Source organism: Ranitomeya imitator, chromosome 3, assembly GCF_032444005.1.
Source record: "Ranitomeya imitator isolate aRanImi1 chromosome 3, aRanImi1.pri, whole genome shotgun sequence".
In the NCBI taxonomy this organism is placed as follows: domain Eukaryota; kingdom Metazoa; phylum Chordata; class Amphibia; order Anura; family Dendrobatidae; genus Ranitomeya; species Ranitomeya imitator.
This window is the reverse complement of record NC_091284.1, coordinates 201107336-201125024: the sequence shown is the minus strand read 5'-3', so window position 1 is coordinate 201125024 and position 17689 is coordinate 201107336.

Here is a 17689-nt window from a genome sequence, read left to right as displayed (position 1 = left end):
TAACTTCTCCCACACTTTCTTCTTCATCGTCCTCAGCAGCATCATCTTTTCCATCAACTTCTCCTTCACCTTATTCATCTTCTTCTTCTTCACCTTCTTTGTATTATTTTTTTTTACATTCTTCATATTCTTTTTATTCAACTATTATTCTTCTTCATAATCAACTTCTTCATCTTCTTCTTCTTCTTCTTCATCATCATCATCATATTCTTATTTGTGACAGCCAGGCCTTCCTGTAGTTGTTATCTATAAAAGTTTGAAGATTACACCTTCTGTCCTGCCTGTCACAAAAGATTTACAACAGGATTTGTCTGCATTCAGCTTGGCCTGCAGCAGCAGGTTTTTTCCAGCGGCACCATGAGGAGGAATGGACTCACCCCCATACACTGCTTAGTCTTCTTCTGCTCATAATTTAGATAATATCTTTTGCTCTGATTTTTAGTCTTTTGCTTAATGTTCTTCTGCTTTTTGTTCTGCAGCTTCTTGTTCTTCTGCTTCTCGGTCTTCAGGGTCGTCATCTTTAGAGTCTTGAACTTGGAAATGTAGCAGAAGGTACAAGAGCAAAAGACACTGCCGAGAACCAGCAGACGGTACTGGAACCCAGATGGCTAGTCGAAGGTACAAGAGCCAATGGAACTACTGAGGACCAGCTGATGTTACTAAAACCCGGTTACTAAGCAGGAGGTACCCGTGCCAGACAGCACTACCAAGGACCACCTGACATTGGTGGAACTCAGATACCCAGAAGGAGGCACCTAAGCCAAAGGCTCTGCCCAGAACCAGCTGACGGTACTGGAACAAGGATGGGGAGCAGAAGGTACAAGAGCAAAAGACACTGCCGAGAACCAGCAGACGGTACTGGAACCCGGATTGCTAGCCGAAGGTACAAGAGCCAATGGAACTACCGAGGACCAGCTGACGGTACTGGAACCCGGTTACTAAGCAAGAGGTACCCATGCCAGAAAGCACTACCAAGGACCACCTGACTTTGGTGGAACTCAGATACCCAGAAGGAGGCACCTAAGCCAAAGGCTCTGCCTGGAACCAGCTGACGGTACTGGAACCAGGCACTGTGTGGCTTCGATTCCCCAAAGAAATTAATTTCAGTATGGCCTGTTGACATTTGGCCACGGCTGTGCTCATATCAGTCGTAACAGGTAAGCGTTCACGGGTCAAGGTGGAGGTAGACCGTGACGGCTCCTGCAGCGATGATTCTGAGGAACTGGAGAATGAGGAGGAGGCAATGTGTACAGACTGGATTCCTGCAATCCTTGGAGTTGGCAGAACACGTCCTGTGCCACTTACACGATCTGTACCCGGCTCCACAACATTAACCCAATGGGCAGTGAGGGAAAAGTATCACACCTGTCCATGGTGACTGGTCCACGCATCGGTGGTGAGGTGGACCTTGCTACTGACGGCGTTCAGTAGCGCGTGTTTTATGTGTCCCTCCACATGCTTTTGCAGGGCAGGGACGGCTTGCCTGCTGAAATAAAAGTGGCTGGGCACATTGTATTGTGGGACTGCCAATGCCATCAAATTACGGAAGGTGTCAGTCTCCACCAGCCTGAATGACAGCATTTCAAGGGACAGTTGTTTTGCAATGCCAGAATTCAGAGCCTGTGCTCAGGGGTGGTTTGCCAAGAATGGCCGCCTTTTCTCCCATACCTGTGCTACCGATGGCTATAGACTGGGCTGGGAGTGTGAGGATGACTGGGAACGTGGTGATGTGGGTGGAATTACACTGGGTCTCTGGACAACAGTGCCAGAGGTTCTTCCATGGTGATCCTGTTAGGAAGCCAAACCAGCTGTGTGTGAGCTGGAGGAAGAGACAACAACACGAGCTGAAGAGGTGGTAGCTGCCGCTGTAGGTTGGCATAGTTCTTCAGTGTGTTTTTGTAACTTCACCGCGTGCTTGTGGTATTGAGGTTGCTGACACTTTTCCCTCTTTTGACTTTCTGATGACACACCTTGCATTTGACTAAGCAAATGTCATCTGCAACTGTGTCAAAAAAGGACCAGGCACTGCAAGTCTTGGGAGCGCCCATTTTGGCTTTTGGAAGAGCCATGCTCCAAATGATTGCCGAAGTGGAGGCTACAGGCACCACAGTCTTCCCCCTCCATCTCCCTCTTTGGGCCGTTCGGGGAATCTCTTCCTCAGACCTGCTCCCGCCACCTTCCTGTACCTCACACCATGATGGGTCAAGGACCCCATCATCTACACTACCCTCTTCCACTAACTGCTTCTCCTGGGTAGTCTCGGCAGCACAGTACGCACCAGAAAGTGGCACCTGAGTCTCATCATCAGATGCATACTGAGGTGTGCTGACCGGAGGCACTGGCCCACCCGCCTCTTCAGAATCAGAGAGACAAAGCTTTTGGGCATCACTGCATATTGTCTCTTCTTCCATTTCTCCAATGCTGCTTGGCTGGCCTCCTCTTTCCAAGCCAGAGAACAGAAGTAGAGATGGCTACTGTCGTGGGCTGTCTGACTGCCTGGGCAATTTGGCAGGTGGTGAAGAGACAGATGGGTGCCCTCCAGTGCTCTGTGCCTGAGAGGATATGGCACTAATTGAAGTCGATGCATTAGCTGCCATCCATCCGACAATGGCTTCAATTTGCTCTTCCCGCAGCAGCGGGGTACGGCGATCTCTTACAAAGCTGCGCATGAAGGACTGTTCCCTGCTGAAACTGAGTGATAATGAGTCACCGGTGCCCACAGCAGGAACAGAATCCCCACATCCTCTCCCTGCTCCATGCCCACGCCCATGTGCCTTACTCCCTGCCTTCTTCATCTTGGTAGACTGATAAAGATAGGCAGAAAAGTACTAAGGCCTTAGTGTGCTTATTCCTGAACAGCTCCTAACAGGTATAAGAAACACTAATTTTCTAAAGTGTGGACTAGACTTTTATATAAGCTAATGTGGCCTACACAACTGTAAAGTGATGTGTTTGGTGAACTTTATTATTTTTTTTTTTTGCCAATCAGACTACAGAGTGAGCTGCACTCACACACAGACCTGTCGTGAATTCCGCTCTTGGGCTCCCTCCGGTGGTTGTAAGTGGCACTTTTGTGAGTTCTGCTCTTGGGCTCCCTCTTGTGGTTTCTAGTGGTATGGCTGCTCCTTGGAGTTAGCTGTCATCAGCTGCCTCCATTTATCTTCTCTTCTGCTCGGCTATTTTGGACTGGCTCTGTCTTCAGCCAGTGCCACTTGTAAATGGTTTCTGGTTGGATTCACATCTCTTTGGAGTTCCCTGTTATCCTGACCAGTTCAGCTAAGCTAAGTTTTTGCTTGCTCTTTTCTGTCCATAGATTGTGGACTTATCCATTCTGTGCTTTCTATGTTTGTCCAGCTTATCAGTGTGAATTTATTCTGTCTTGCTGGAAGCTCTGGGAGGCAGATTTGCCCTCCACACCTTTAGTCAGGTGTGGAGTTTTTTTTTGTTAACTCTGCGTGGATTTTTGTAGTGTTTTATACTGACCGCACAGTATTACATCCTGTCCTATCTATTTAGCTAGACTGGCCTCCTGTGCTCATCCTGGTTTCATTCTGTGTATGTCTTTTCCCTCTCCACTCACAGTCATTATTTGTGGGGGGCTAATCTATCCTTTGGGGATTTTCTCTGAGGCTAGATAGTTTTCCTGCTTCTTTCTTTAGGGGTAGTTAGCTCTTAGGCTGTGACGAGATGCCTAGGGAGAGTTTGGAGCATTCCACGGCTACTTCTAGTTTTGTGTTGAGCTTAGGGACTGCGGTCAGTACAGTTACCACGTCCTTCAGAGCTCGTTCCATGTTGCTCCTAGACCACCGTATCATAACACAGACCGTGCAGACTGCCGTGAATGGCGCTGCAAGGCCAAAACAAGCTCCGCTATGTAATCCTATATAGTGTTTTTCCACAATCTAGCAGGATACAGATGGAAAGCCACTAATAGGATAAATTTGAAAAAATGTGCAGCAGGCTGTACTAATTGAGAAACGGACAATGGAACGTATGAGACAGTGACGCACCCTGAGCCGACTACAACTGGCTGTGGCAGGAGAACAGACTACAGAGTGTGCTGCACTCACACGCAGACCGTGTAGACAGCTGTGAACGGCGCTGCAAGGCCAAAACAAGCTCCTCTATGTAATCCTATATAGTGTTTTTCCACAATCTAGCAGGATACGGATGGAAAGCCACTAATAGGATAAATTTGAAAAAATGTGCAGCAGGCTGCACTAACTGCAAAAAAGAACAATGGATTGAACAGTATGAGGCAGTGACACACCCTGAGCTGACTACAACCAGCGGTGGCTGCGGACAGACTATAGAGTGAGCTGCACTCACACACACAGAGACCTTGCAGACAGCTGTGAACAGCGCTGCAAGGCAAAAGCAAGGTTCTCACACAGCGATTGCTAAATTAGCCTGGGTAAAGCACAATGAAGCAAATCGCTATCTCTAAACTGGCCTCTGTCAGAACACAACGTCCTGTCCCTAACTGAATTCACAGCAGAGTGAGCCCAAAATGGCGGTGGCGACTTTTATAGTGCATCATGACATCATTTCAGCAGCCAATCACAGTCATGCCAGTAGGTACATGCCTACTATGCAGAAGAGGATGTGCCCACACTTCTAATCATTCCTCATTGGCTGAATTCGGGCTCTTAGAATTATGGGAACTTCCGATTCTGGTATCCGATATACTGAAAGTATTGGAACTCGGTATCGGAATTCCGATACTGCAAATATTGGCCGATACCGGATACTTGCGGTATCGGAATGCTCAACACTAGTCCTGATGGATAAGCACATCTGGATGTCCCCTCAAGGCATAGACTGCCTAACTTTAACTAAAATGAAAAAGTCATGGATCTCCAATGACATTTGCACCCCAGTTGCAGATTGGACAGTCTAGGCCATATTGTAGTTTTTAATGTCATATGTTGATCTGGTGTTATTGCAACCTGTGCCATCTTTGTGGTGTCTTCTGTGTCTGCTGTTGCTACTGCTGCTGATGTTGCAAACATTGTTTTTAAATGTGGAGACTCCAAATTGGGTGTCTATCTGGTGGATTGCCTATAGTAGAAGGTGTGTCAAGGCCTACTATACTGTTTTTACTCTGTGGAAATGTATGCCCCTTTTGTGCTGTCTGACAATTATTTTTTAATATGCAGAGACTCCAAGTTGGGTCTCCATAAGGTGGGCTGCCTGTGTTGGAAGGTGTCAGAGGCCTAGTATATTATTTCTACTCTGTGGAAATTGATGGCACTTTAGTGGTGTGTGACAATTATTCTTTGAAATGTGGAGACTCCAAGTTCGGTCTCCATCTGGTGGGTTGCCCGTGTAAGTAGCTCTCCCAGACAGGCAGGCCTGCACTTAACTTCTGTCTACTAACTGTGTTACTTTCCTTACATTTTTCTACCAATATTACTTCATGAAAGTGATGGTTGTGCCCTCTGTGTGTGGCTGGAATAAAAAAAACAAAATTGGAGGTGTAGCATGAGGTATGAGGTCTCCCAGCTAGGAAGTCTTACACCGCTTTCCTTAACCACCAGTTCCTCATTAATACTTCAATTCCAAGCTGCAAATGGTGGGTCAGAGCCTGATAACTCATGCTTGTTCCATGGCTGCCTGCTGTACCATTTGCAAATTTCTTCTTTGGGGCAGTTGATGCCACTTTTCCTGGTGCCTGACCCTAATTTTAGCTGTAGGGAAGCTTTTTGTCACACACTAAGTTGGTGTCTATTAGTGATGAGCGAACGTGCTTGCCAATGCTCGTTACTCGCCTGAGTATCGGGGTACTCTTAGAGCAGCGAGCATTTCCGGGATTATTCGGCGGTAACTGTTGTCTCCACCCAGCGTTTTTTGTGGACTTTAGAGACCCAATCACGGTGCAGGGATTGTCTGCCAGGCCATGAAATGCTGCAGCCATTTTTGTTGTGGTCATGCAGTGATTGGCTTGGCCGCACAGAATCATCCCGAGTATAAGAGACCTGGCGCCGCCCTTCTCGCCGCTTTCTGTTCCTGTTTCAGAGAGAGTAGGGAGAGCTGCTGCCGAGATAGGGTCAGAATCGTGGTTTTTAGAGTTAGTGTAGGTCTGCAACTCTTACATCCACAACTCCTCAGAAAAAAAAAGTCCTTTTTAGGGCAAATTCATGGGTCCTGATATTGCAGCACTAGGTAGGCACGGCACGGCATATCCACATCAGTACAAGGCCTGCAGGCACTGTATGTGTGTCCATTGCTCCCACTGCATCCTTCCCAAAGCTCCATAATTGCCTGATGCTGCTGCTTCAGCTTATTTACTATATACCTATTTTATTTATCCAAAAATTCACTCCCACCCCCCCAAAAAAAATATACAGTCTGTTCTGTCAGACTGAGGGGGCTGTTGAAAAATCAAAGTTTGTCAGGCATACGTAGCACAGTTGTGTGTGCTACTCTTGTGCCAATTTTTTTTTTCTTGGTGTTTTAAATTCACCGAAAAAGACCTCAAATATCTCTGTGCTCCAAGTTTTTGCATTGTAGGTCAGTGTACTTATTTTTGGGCTGTCTGATACTCAAATTTTATACAGCACTATTTAGCGTAAAAAAAATTCTAAGGCCACAGATTTGCCAGTGTGGTATTTCCATGATAGCCCTCAGGGCTGCCACTAGGAATCTCAGGGCCCCATACTGTCAAAATTTTGGGGCCCCCTTGAAACTCCGCCCAGGCTCCACCCCCAGTTCCACCTCCACCCTAGCACCGCCTCCACCCCACGAACCTTCCACAGTTCATCCACCCTCTCTTGGAAAAGCTCTACTTCTGGCGAATATCGGTTTGCACTTGGACCGCAGTGTATGGACCTACCACTGGTCTCCTGACCTGAACTCAGCAGCCTCACAGCATGTATGAATGAGGATGCTGGTCAGGGGATTGGCGTCCAGTCCATGCAGTGCTGTGGGAGCGCAGACCGATAGCCCCATTTCAAAAATTACACTGCCATAATAATAAAGATGTTTCCCGATCATATATACCAACTTGCTTCAATAATTTACCGCCGCCCTTCCAAATCCCAACCAAAATTTATAAGCTACTGGATTATCCTGAGCTGCTGCCTGATGTTATAATTGGGCATTTGGTTTTGCAGCAGGTCAGGATCATCCAGTAACTTATACATTCCACTCGCCTCTCCCTGGGCCCTGTTGGATGAGGCCCTCAGTCACCACTCGCCTTCCCTCATCAGCCACACGATACCAGTACAGACACAGCCACAGTGAGCCACCTGAAGCCTCTTCTCACCGTAGACACTCGCCCTGCTCGCCCGCCCTCCGCCTGATCTGCCTTCCGCCTCCACCTGCTCATCCATCGCCCCCAGTCAGAAGAACAGAACAGCAAAAGCGATGACCTTTAAGACCATCCAACCTGAAACAGCAAGAAGGGGTTATACCACAGTGCCCACCGGATGGGGTCACACGGGGGAGAATGAGATACAGCTAATCACACGGGAGAGGATTAGATACACAGCTCAGCAGACAGTATCACATAGGATATGATGAGATATATCTCAGCAGACGAGATCACACAGGATAGGATTAGATGCATGGCTCAGTAGTCAGTATCACATAGTATAAGATTAGATACACGGCTCAGCAGTCAGTATCACACAGGATAGGATTAGATACACAGCTCAGGAGACTATCACACAGGAGAGGATTAGATACACAGCTCAGCAGATAGTATCACACAGGATAGGATTATATACACGGACACGGCTCAGCAGACTGTATCACACAGGATAGGATTAGATACATGGCTCAGCAGACAGTATCACACAGGATAGGATTAGATACACGGCTCAGCAGACAGTATCACACAGGATATGATTAGATACACGGCTCAGCAGACAGTATCACACAGGAGAGGATTAGATACACAGCTCAGCAGACTATCACACAGGATAGGATTAGATACATGGCTCAGCAGACAGTATCACACAGGATAGGATTAGATACACGGCTCAGCAGACAGTATCACACAGGAGAGGATTAGGTACACAGCTCAGCAGACTATCACACAGGATAGGATTAGATACATGGCTCAGCAGTCAGTATCACACAGGATAAGATTAGATACAGCTCAGCAGGCAATATAACACAGGATAGGATTAGGTACACAGCTTAGCAGACTGTATCACATAGGATAGGATTAGATACACTGCTCAGCAGACAGTATCACACAGGATAGGATTAGATACACTGCTCAGCAGACAGTATCACACAGGAGAGGATTAGATACACAGCTCAGCAGACTATCACACAGGATAGGATTAGATACATGGCTCATCAGTCAGTATCACACAGGATGAGATTAGATACAGCTCAGCAGACAGTATCACACAGGATAGGATTACAAACAACTCAGCAGATGGGATCCCCGGAGAGACTCACTCTGCTCGTCGGTCATCTGCAGTCCGCCCCCGCGTGACACACAGCACGCTGCTCTCTCTCTCTGCTCCGGAATGAGGAAGTGGAGCGGCGTGTGTGACATCAGGCAGGACCATGATGCACCTGAGCCGGCTGCAGCTTTTAACCCTCCGTCAGGGGCAATATGTTTCATAATGAGTTTAGGGGCATTGCGCCTGTCCGGCACAGGCTAGAAAATTGGCTATATTTTCCTTTTTTAAAAATTTTAATGCTCTAAAAGTGATCAGTTACCTTAATAGGAATGTAATAAGTGAGAATACACATAATCAGGTGTAAAAAAAATGTTTAATAACCAGAAAAGTAATGTTTCTATGTCTTGAGCATCCTCCTCACTCGCTCCATCTTGATCTGATCACATCTGGACATTCTTCCACATCATCTTCTGAATCAATGTCACTTTCGTCCCCTAAATCTTCTAGCTGTAAGAGGTCTGTCTCATCATCAAGCAGTATATTTTGCACTTGCTCAACATGAAGGGCATTGGACAAGTCAAATATTCTCCTTGCCATTTCATAAGGAAAGCAGAAGCAAGAGAGAGAATATGTGTTAGGGCGCAATGTGCCTGAGAAGCACACTCTTATTTCTAACAAAACCTTCTATGACAAATCCACAAATTTAGCACTAGCTATTCATAAAACAAACTAAAAAAAACAATTGGGATTAATAAAAACAGCAAATTCTAATCGTCAAAGGTGTGACGCATTCAGGGGCAATTAGCCCTGCACCTGTTGTGGCCCTCAGTCAAGCAGCACCATCAGCAAGCCCATCTACGTCCTTGTCCCAGCACAGCGCTCAGTTGTCTATAACCTCGTCTTTGAAATGCAAGCGGAAATACCCCACCAACGCCCTACAGGCCACAGTTCTCAATTCTAATATTTCTCTTCTGCTTGCGCTAGAATTTCTGCCTTTTAGGCTTGTTGAGACGGAAGCTTTCCGCAACCTGATGGCGGCGGCCATCCCAAGGCACTTGGTCCCCAGTCGCCACTATTTCTCCCAATGTGCCATACCGGCATTACACCAGCATGTGTCCCACAACATTACCCGTTTACCCGTGCCCTCAACAATGCTGTTACAGGGAAAGTCAACCTAACCACGGACACGTGGACAAGTGCTTGTGGGCAGGGATGGTACATCTCAATGACGACACACTAGGTTAACATAGTGGAAGCTGGGACCCAGTCGGACCTTGGGATGGAACACATCCTCCCCGCGCTGAGGATTGCTGGCCCTATGTCAATCAGGGTTGCGTCCACAGTCTACAGCTCCTGCACCACCTCCTCCTCCTCTTCATCCTCCATCTCTGAAATCAACATATTCGTCAGAAGCTGGAAGCACGGAAGCACTGCCTCAGCTAAGCGGCAACAGGCTGTGCTGAAGCTAATTTGCCAAGGTGACAAACCGCACAATGCAGAAGAGTTGTGGACAGTGCTGAAAGAGCAGTCAGTTGTTTGGATGACACCGCTGAACCAACAGCCAGGCATGGTTGTGTGTGACAATGGCCGTAACCTGGTGGCGACTCTTAGGCAAGGTGAGCTCACAAACGTACCTTGCTTGGCCCATGTGCAACGCATGACGTTAAAAATATACATATAACGTATTGGGGGCCTTTTAGGCCCCCATGCACATAATGGAGAAAAACACACTTAAATAACTTTCACAAGTTTGTTTCAAAATTCCTCAATAAAATATGAATAGTGGACAAAATTATAATTATAATTTTTCACAGAAAACACCAAAAAATCTTTTGTTTCCCAAATTTCACACAAAGACATGAAAACACACAAAAACGCATAGAAATCTATAGCAAACTAGCTGCAGCTACATTTTTATTCTAACTTTCTTTTCTTTTATATTAGTCTTCCAAACAATTCTGACATGTTATTTTTTCAGAAGAGTGTTCTTTGCAAACAGTTTCCTTACAAGTGGAACAATATCGCTCAGTTTTCCTCTCTATGTTTCTTGGACACATGAAACAACGCTTTCGTTTTCTTTCTCCTGGCTCTGGAATAATCTGAAACTGTACTCCACACCGTTTCATTGCTTCTTTAGTTTGCTTTGGCAAGCATTTCAAGTCGCTTCGCTCTATCATGTGAGGCATTACAAGTTCATGACAAAGGTCTCCTGTCCTTCCTCTGTGCATGAAATTCCGGATGAGTTTCTTTATAAATAATGAATGAATTTAGGGCTGCTACATCAAGCATATTTGAAAATAGTACTACAGGCCATTGTTTTGTTTGCCTAATACACGAATATTCTCCCACCATCTCATCCATTTTATCTACACCTCCTTTTGTTGTATTGTAATGCAGGATGATTTCTGGTTTCAATTTTTTGTCATTGCTGTCAACACTGCAGTCGTTATGCATGATACTGAGTAAAATTACAGATTTCTCCTTTTTCGCCTTGTAAGATACCAAATTCGCTTTGTTATTGAATCTAAAGACACTCTCATAAAGTGCTCGCTGACGATTGTGTTTCAGTGCTTCTGGAATTTCTTGTCTGTTTTGCTTTATAGTACCAACAAATGTAATAGCTTTTGCAAGCAGAAAATTGCCTAGTTCAACATTGGTGAAATAATTGTCCATGGTAATGTTTCTACCTGAATTGTATATTGGAACAGCAAGAGTTTTGACTATTTCAGACCCCAGATACTTCTGTACTGGTGCACCAACCTCTTTGCCACAGTAGATTATGCCATTTGTGCCATAATAATTTGCAGAATCACACATTCAGAAGATTTTTATTCCGTACTTGGCTGACTTGCAGGGCATGTATTGTATGAACTTGCAGCGTCCTCTGAACGGTACAAGTTGCTCATCTACAGTAACATTAGTACTGGGATTGTAAAGTTTTGTGCAATTTTTGATAAATATGTTCCAGATATAACTGATAGGGGCTAATTTGTCTGTTTCAAACCTCGCTGCACGAGTTCGCTTATCATCAAAGCGAATGATTCTTCTAATTTCCTCATATCTGCCCACTGACATTGTCGCCTTATAGTGTGGATCAGAAAGTGGGTCCAGAAATAATTCTCGTATTGGGACATCATACGATTTTTGACTCCCTGCCAGCAGCAAAAGTCCAATATATGCATAAAGTTCCTCTTTTGAGATATTTTTCCAGGACTTATTTTTTGCAGAAGCGATACGTCTTCCTTCTAGGTTTGAACATAATAGGATCTCTTCTGCAATATTGTCAGAAAAATAAGTACAGAATACATCTTTAGGGGTAAAGTAACTGGGACTTCCCACAGCTCCTTGAACCTGTCTCATAATATTGTGTGTTGGAGTACGTCCGACTAATTTAAGATTACTGTTCCAAAAAAAATTTGTTTTGGATGTTCTGCTTATCACTTCTTGAGGATCCACTAGATTTACTTCTTCATCATCAGAAGAATCACTGGATGAGGATGTTTGATTAGCTGGTGGCAGATATTCTTCATCAGACAAAGATAGTTCACTTTCATCATTGCTTTGAAACATAATCACTTCAATCTCTTGGTCAGTCAGACACTTGGAGGAAGAGTGTGCTATTGCTGACTAGATGTTAGCAAACTAAAAGAAAAAACAATGAACAGAATCAGAGTTGTCCACTCTTTGCTTGTGTGTGACACACTGTAAGTGTAATGTCCCCCCTTCTTCCTCTCACGCTCAGCAGCTCTTACCTTTTATACTTTTAGGTGGTGTACAATTCTCTTAATTTTTGTGGCTCACAAGCTCTACCCGTTACAAGCTTCTTAGAAACAGAAACAGAAAATGAATCAGATTTCCTCTTAACAGCTTATCTTATCACAGGTCCTTCAGCAATTAGGTCACAGTGTATACTGTCCTCAGTACTCTATACACAGCTCATTACTGTGTTCCGAAGGACCTGAGGTGATGTCATGGCCTTATCACTCCCTCCAAAAATCACATGACATCCTCACATGTTATTATCCACACCCTGGCCCCTCCACCAGCATTACTGAGTACAAATAAAGTAACTTGAGACACAAACACTACTGAGAACATGATAAAAATAGCGTACAGATATAGTTTTCACCAAACAAGCATTGTTACACCATAATGCCTATGAAAAAAATTATATGAACAACTGGATATTATCAACAATGACATATTTGAGGAATACCTGGAGTTTCAAAATTATGACTAAAGTAATTTTGCAGATAATAGCAAAAATGTAAGCATGGGGGCCTAAAAGGCCCCCAATATGCGTTCTAGGGTTAACCTCAATGTTCAACGTTTTCTGAAAAGCTGCCCGAAGCTGCCGGATCTGCTTGTGAAAGTACGCTGTCTGTCTGCCCATTTTAGAAAGTCAGCTATAGCTTCAGCCGCCCTTGCTGTGCTTCAGCAGCGTTTTCAGCTTCCAGCTCACCCACTGTTGTGTGATGTCCCCATGTGCTGGAACTCTACGCTGCATATGTTGGAAAGGATTTGTGAGCAGAAGAGGGCCGTTGTTGACTATCAACATCAGCAAGGCCGTCGAATTTCAGGTCAGACTCCACACATAAGACCTCAGGAGAGGACATGGATGTCAGACATATGTAACATCCTCCAAAACTTTGAGGACTGCACCAAGATGGTGAACGGCGATGACACCATAATTATGGCCACCATCCCGCTTCTCAGCATTCTGAAAACCTCTCTGCTCAAAATCAAAGAGGATGCATTGCAGGCGGAGCACAAGGACATGGAGCAAGGAAGCATACAGGGGGATTACACTCAGCTCAGCCTCATGTCTTGTCAAAATGGATTGGTAGGCAATGAGGTGGAGGAAGAAGAACAGGAGCTACTTTCATGCGCTATAGATGGTAGCTCAAACACATCTGTATTAGCTTCTGTTCAGCGGGGATGGCCTGAGGACAGGGAGGAGGAGGACAGCATGGTCAGTTGTCCTGTTGGTGAGGACACCGAAGTCTTGCCTGTTAGCAGTCTGGCACACATGGCTGACTTTATGTTGCGCTGCATTTCACGTGACCCTCGGAGTAAGAAAATTTTGGGTGACACTCATTACTGGTTGGTGACACTTCTAGACCCACGCTACAAGGAGAACTTTCAATCTCTTCTGCCTGAGGCAGAGAGGTGTACTAAAATGTTGCAGTACCAGAGGGCCCTTGTAGCGGAATTACTTAGAAAATTCCCATGTGAGAATGCTGGCAGCAGAAGTCAGAGTTTGTTGTACAACCAAGGAGTCCAAGCGAGAGAGACGGAAGTACAATCCAGCTCAGGCAGGGGAACAATGGCCATCTTCTGGGACAGTTTTCTCAGACCCTCCCACCGTGGCGGCACAGAGTCAAGGGGTGCTGTCACAAGAAGTGCAATGTTTGGGAAGATGGAGAGGGAGTACCTTGCAGATCGTACAAACGTCCTCCTGAATTCCTCTGTGCCTTTTAATTATTGGGTATCCAAGCTGGACACGTGGCATGAACTGGCTCCCTACGCCTTGGAGGTCCTGGCCTGCCCTGCTGCTAGCATTCTGTTAGAGCGGGTTTTTAGTGTCGCTGGTGGAATTATCACAAATAAGCCCATCCACCTGTCATCTGAAAATGCTGACAGGCTGACTCTTATAAAAATGAACAAGGCCTGGATGGGGAAAGATTTTTGTACACCACCAAGTGAAACCAGCGAAACATAACCTCAAATACATTCTCTCTTTTGGGGAGGTGTATTCTCATGCACCTCTTCACAACCACACATGGGTATACGTTTCCACATTTGGTCTGCTTGTTGTTCTCCTCCTCCTTATCCTCATCCTCATCATCCAGAACCACTAGATGACCAGGGTGAGCATGCTCTGTACTGTTATAGGCCGGTGATTTTTGGGCACGGGGGCTGTGAAGGCACTATTTTATTTTGTAAAAACAGGACCCCACATTATGGAATTGGGCATTACATTACATTTGGCCTACTTCTTAAGTCTGTCTCCTGCAATGTGTCCTTTAACTGACACTAGATGACCAGGTTGCACATTTTCAGTACTGTTATAGGCCGGTGATTTTTGGGCACGGGGCTGTGAAGGCACTGTTTTATTTTGTAAAAGAAAGACCTTACATTGGGGAATTGGGTATTACATTACATTGGGCCTACTTCTTAAGTCTGTCTCGTGCAATGTGTCCTTTAACTACCACTAGATGACCAGGGTGCACGTGCTCAGTACTGTTATAGGCCAGTGATTTTTGGGCAAGTGGGCTGTGATGGCACTATATTTTTAAGTCCAAAAAAGACAACACATTTGGGAATTGGGCATGACATTACTTTGCGCCTACTTCTTAACTCAGTCTCCTGCAATCTGTCCTATTCCTGCCAGGAGATCACCAGGGTGAACGTGGACTGTACTGTTATAGGCCAGTGAATTTTGGGAAAGTGGGCTGTGATTGCACTATATTTTTAAATCCAAAAAGGACAACACATTGGGGAATTGGACATGACATTACTTTGGGCCTACTTCTTAACTTGGTCTTCTGCAATCTTTCCTGTTCCTGCCAGTAGATCTCCAGGGTGAACGTGGTCTGTACCGTTATAGGCCAGTGAATTTTGGGCAAGTGGGCTGCGATGGCACTATATTTTTAAATCCAAAAAGGACAACACATTGGGGAACTGGGCATGACATTACTTTGGGCCAACTTCTGAATTCGGTCTGCTGCAATCTGTCCTGTACCTGCCAGTAGATCACTAGGGTGAATGTGCTCTGTAAGGAGCATTTTGGCCATGGGGCTATGATGGCACTATTTTAATCAGTCCAAAAAGGACAACACATTGGGGAATTGGGCATGGCATTCCAATGGGCCTGAATATGCTTTGTACTGTTATAGGCCGGTGAAGTTTGGTCAAGGGGGGCTGTGATGGCACTAGTCTATTTTTACAAAAAGGTACCCCACATTGCTGAAACCACATCCTTGTTGGCAATCACTTCATAACATTTGTGTACTTTAAAGAGCTCACTTGAAAAGCTCCTTTTTGTGTTGCCTGGTTGCTAACATTGGACACAATACACTTCATATAAATTTGATAAAGCAATGCTGTTACTTTGCCTCAGTAGTTCATTAAAAATATAGCTTTTTCCACTATATTAGTTTCTTTCTTTGCGAGCCTTAACTTTGTCTGCCTCAAATGTACAAATGGAGAATATACAAATGGCAATTTGTAAATAAGAGTGAAATACTGTATACTGAATGCATTCAGACAATCACATAGCTGCATTTCTTGTAAAAAATTTATAGATGTGACAGACAATGCTCATAGTGACACAATCTTGATAAATGTTTGTTTATTCACTTCACAAACAGTTCTAAGCCTCTCTATGTTTGCTGTTTGTCATTGTAAAACATTAAGGTTTACTGAAACTATGTCAGTGGTGGTTGTTGTGAATTCTGTGGCTGAATTCACTCCTGTGGTCACAAGTGGTACTGCAGCTTCTGAGCTTCCTCCCTCAGGTGTTCTGGTGAGCTCGTTGGCTACTTTGTTATTTAACTCCACCTGATTCTGTTTTCCTTGCTCCTTGTCAATGTTCCAGTGTTGGATCTGAGCTTCTGGATCTTTCCTGTGGCCTGCTGCTCTGCTTAGATAAGTGCTTTTTGCTTTTGTTGCTACTTTTTCTGTCCAGCTTGTCATTTCGTTTTGCTGGAAGCTCTGAGACGCAAAGGGTGTACCGCCGTGCCGTTAGTTCGGCACGGTGGGTCTTTTTGCCCCCTTTGCGTGGTTTTTTGCTTTAGGGTTTTTTGTAGACTGCAAAGTTCTCTTTGCTATCCTCGCTCTATCTAGAATATCGGGCCTCACTTTGCTGAATCTATTTCATCCCTACGTTTGTCTTTTCATCTTGCTAACAGTCATTATATGTGGGGGGCTGCCTTTTCCTTTGGGGTATTTCTCTGAGGCAAGTCAGGCTTGTTTTTCGATCTTCAGGCTAGTCAGCTCCTCAGGCTGTGCCGAGTTGCATAGGTAGTTTCAGGCGCAATCCACAGCTGCCTTTAGTTGTGTTTAGGTTAGGTTCAGGTATTGCGGTCTACAGAGATTCCACGTCTCAGAGCTCGTTCTATTGTTTTTGGGTTATTGTCAGATCACTGTATGTGCTCTGATTGCTGGCACACTGTGTCACTGGATTGCCTACACAACAGTACAAGGAGCCAAGTAAATGATTCTCAATTGAGGGAAAAAAGAAGTTCTGACATCATTTTTTTTTCTCAGCTCTGTGTTCAGTCTTTTTTTTCCCTAGACATTTGGATGTTTCAGGACACAGGTGTGGACATGGATATTCAGGGTCTGTGCTCTTCAATTGATAATCTCGTTACACATGTACAAAGGATTCAAGATACTATTGATCAGAAATCTATGTTAGAACCAAGAATTCCTATTCCTGATTTGTTTTTTGGTGATAGAACTAAGTTTCTTAATTTCAAAAATAATTGTAAGCTATTTCTGGCCTTGAAACCTCATTCTTCTGGTAATCCTATTCAACAGGTTTTGATTATTATTTCTTTTTTGCGCGGCGACCCTCAGGACTGGGCATTTTCTCTTGCGCCAGGAGACCCTGCATTGAGTAATGTCAATGCGTTTTTCCTGGCGCTCGGATTACTTTACGATGAGCCTAATTCAGTGGATCAGGCTGAGAAAAATTTGCTGGCTTTGTGCCAGGGTCAGGATGATATAGAAGTATATTGTCAGAAATTTAGGAAGTGGTCAGTACTCACTCTGTGGAATGAATCTGCGCTGGCAGCTTTGTTCAGAAAGGGTCTCTCTGAGGCTCTTAAGGATGTCATGGTGAGTTTTCCTATGCCTGCTGGTTTGAATGAGTCTATGTCTTTGGCCATTCAGATCGGTCGACGCTTGCGCGAGCGTAAATCTGTGCACCATTTGGTGGTATTGTCTAAGATTAAACCTGAGCCTATGCAGTGCGATAGGACTATGACCAGAGTTGAACGGCAAGAACACAGACGTCTGAATGGTCTTTGTTTCTACTGTGGTGATTCCACTCATGCTATTTCTGATTGTCCTAAGCGCACTAAGCGGTTCGATAGGTCTGCCGTCATTGGTACTGTACAATCCAAATTCCTTCTGTCCATTACCTTGATATGCTCTTTGTCATCGTATTCTGTCATGGCGTTTGTGGATTCAGGCGCAGCCCTGAATCTGATGGATTTGGATTATGCTAAACGTTGTGGGTTTTTCTTGGAGCCTTTGCGGTGTCCTATTCCATTGAGAGGAATTGATGCTACACCTTTGGCCAAGAATAAACCTCAGTA